General features: G+C 37.8%; 1 non-coding gene across 1 annotated transcript; it reads right to left on the reverse strand.

The window, feature by feature from the left end:
* Positions 1-1,416: 1,416 nt before the first annotated feature.
* Positions 1,417-1,523, reverse strand: LOC131749137 (U6 spliceosomal RNA). The gene has a single exon (XR_009333244.1). It is a non-coding gene; the product is annotated as a U6 spliceosomal RNA (small nuclear RNA).
* Positions 1,524-3,417: the final 1,894 nt, after the last annotated feature.

Raw genomic sequence — 3,417 nt, forward strand, 5'->3', positions numbered from 1 at the left:
TTTTTCTTTTAGTCTGTATCTGAACAGGCTCAAAACATGAGAATGAGATGTAAAAGGTCTATATTGTCCATTGTTTGGACAAAATCTTTTTTATAAAGATAGAACAAAATTATCAATAAATTGGCTCATTATTTTACTTAACTAATTAATTATGTTTCTGGATTTACTCATGACTGTCTAAACCATATTCAGGGTTTTTGAAAATGAAAATAATTCATGTTTTCTTTCCTTCACTTATTTTCCACATCCACCTTCATTAAGTATTCATAACACGAAGAATATCAGCTCGTATTTAAAGATAGCTTCTAAATTATTCCCAAAGAAAGCTACATACATATGTGTTTCTCACAAATCAGGCTTTCTGCTGTAGTTACTTTGATTAGTACTTGGTTACTTTATTTTTCATTTATTCATAGAATGAAACAAAATGTGCAAGACATTTTTCTAGAGGGTATGTTGGAATATCATGATGAATAACAGTCTTTTATCCTTCAAGTAGCCTTCAGACTAAAAAGGTGTGTATAAAACTGTACAAAACAACGTAAAAGGAATGTGATAAATATCATTAAAATGTTAGAGGGGTGCATATGCACCATGTGAATTCAGATGTATTGGTGTATAATCAGGGTTCTCCAGAGAAACAAAACCAATAAGATTCATTCATTCATTCATTCATTCATTGTAAGAATTATCTCATGTGATTATAGAGACCAAGAAGTCCCATGACTTCTTTCTTGATTGTAGAAGGTTCAGATGCAACAACAATTCATGTTAGACAATTCATGTGAGAAGGAATATCTTGACCTGACCCCTAGAAATTTCACTGAGGTAGAAGGCCCCTGAATTTTAGTTGGATTTATTTCTCACCCTCTAACATGCAAATGTCTTACTAATGAATATAGAGAAGTTGCTACTTCTTGATCACTAGGTCTAATCAGCATAATGTCATCAATGTAATGGATTAGTGTGATATTTTGTGGAAGGAAAAGGTGAACAAGGTCCCTGTGAACAAAATTATGATGATGGAGAGTTGTCATACTGTCTCAGGAAGGACAATGAAGGTGTATTGCTGACCTTACTAGTTGAAAGCAAACTACTTCTGGAGGACCACATGGACAAGAGTGGAGGAAAAAATCATTTATTAGATCAACAGATACACACCAAGTATCAAGGATTATGTTAACTTGCTCAAACAATGAAACCACATCTGGCACATGAGCTTCAATTGGAGTCACCACCTTCTTAAGCTTATGATAATCCATTAACATTCTTCAAGATCTGTCTTCTGCACAGGCCAAATAGGAGAGTTGAATGGGCATGTGCTAGGAATCTCTACTCCTGCACATATTAAGTCCTTGATAGTGGCAATAATCTTTGCAGTCCCTCCAAGAATGCAGTAGTCCTCTTTTTTTTTTTTTTAATATGGAACGCTTCACGAATCTGTGTGTCATCCCTGTGCAGGGGCCATGCTAATCTTCTCTGTATTGCTCCAATTCTAGTATACGTGCTGCCAAAGCGAGGACAAGTATTCCTCTTAATTTACTAGTTTCTCAGTTAGAGACAATTCTAATGGCTTCCACTTAGCCTTTCCACCTTTATATTCCTCATTCCACAGATCAGGAAACCTATGTGGAGATTCTGCCAACTGCTAAATATGTCTATTCTAATAATGCATTCTGGAACTGGGGAAGTAATCAGGGGATGAGTTCAGGAACACACTGGGCCCATTGTTAGACAGATCTGAACTAAAACTCCATTGCTCACCTGACCTCCATTAACCCCTACTCTGATTGGAGGGCCACAGTGATGTTTTGGGTTTCCTGGAATCAGTGTCAATTCAGAGCCAGTGTCCAGTAGTCCCCAAAACATCTGATTATTTCCTTTACCTCAATGTACAATTTCCCTGGTAAAAGATCATAGGTCCCTTTTGGGAAGTCCTTTTGGGAAAGATTAACAATATAAATTTTTGGTAGTGTATTGGTGTCCTTCCTTTAAGGGGACTCAGTGTCCCTTTAATTCAAGAGGTTCTGGTATATTAATTGGCTCAGTATTGGAGTTGATTGAGGGCCTGTGATTCTCTGTTTTTGATCCAAGTTATCCTTTTGCTTACTTAATTAGAACTTTCTGCTTATACAGACCAAGTAAAAATTTAGTAGGCTTCTTATCTATTTCACTTTTAGGAACACCATGATTAGCTAACCAATGCCATAGGTCAGCATGCGTCAGACTATTCTGATTGCTGCATTGACTCTGCTGTCCACTACAGTAGTTGCTTCCACCTTGCCTTTGGCAGTTGAGTGCCACCACTTGGCCCTTAATACCCCTATCCAATTACCTCAGTCACATTTATATTTTCCAATTGGGTGGCTATGGTTCCCAATATAAGGTCTGGCCTACAGAGAAGAGTGATCACAAAATTCGTCAAGGATGTTGGGGCTCCCCTCACAGATATATTTCTTAAAGTATCAGAGAAAGTTATGGACTCTCAGTGTGAGTAGGTTTTAAATGACAAATCCACTCTAACATCCCGATCTACCTAAGCTGCTGAATCCCTTCATTAAACCATTGATTATTTCCAATTTACTGGTTGTGGGTTATCTCTTGGTTCATGTTTCAGCCAACCAACCAACCAACAGTTAAAGTTCTTTCTAATCCCCCAAGCTTCAATATTAAATACAGAATCTCTGCTTAATGAGCCCATATCAATAAATTTGACCTGATCCAACTTTATTTTTCTTCTACCATTATCCCATATCTATAGTATCCACTTCCAAATATCTTTCCACGGGATTTCTGCTTGTATAAGTTAGAAAATCCAAGTGGTTCTTTTGGAGCATAGTATACTTCCTCATGGGTCAAAATGTGTATCTCACTTTCAGGAGCCTGCTAACACTTGTGTCTAGTTGTAAGTCCAGAAGCAAAAGTGGGTGATGGAGGTGGATACTTAGGAAAATCAGCATTGTCTTGCATGGCAACTATCTCAAGGGAGGTCATTGTCATTTCCTCAAGCCATACAAGTTAATCCTCTCAGATAGAGGTGGAAAGGCTTATTCTACTGTTGGTGGGGAGATCCATATCACAGTGGATGGGGATTCCCTTTCCACTAGGAATCAGGAGGTCACTTCCACTGAGATTATATAGGCAACTTCCACTGGGAATGGGGAGGCCTCTTCCACTAGCAATAAAATCTCATCAGGATTTAAAGGTTCAATGTCTCCAGCTTCATGAGGATCTTCCCACACATTCCAATCTCAATTTACAGGATCCTATTATTTCCCGGTATATGACCTCACTTTAACAGTTTAAAAGACTGGGAGTTCAACTAACACTCTAATTTAGCCAATATAAGATGAAGTTCTGCACATAATTTTCAACAATTTCAGCTCCCTGACTACAGTAAATAAGGGACTCCTTCAG

The sequence above is a fragment of the Kogia breviceps genome, chromosome X (assembly GCF_026419965.1).
Source record: "Kogia breviceps isolate mKogBre1 chromosome X, mKogBre1 haplotype 1, whole genome shotgun sequence".
Taxonomy (NCBI): Eukaryota; Metazoa; Chordata; class Mammalia; order Artiodactyla; family Physeteridae; genus Kogia; species Kogia breviceps.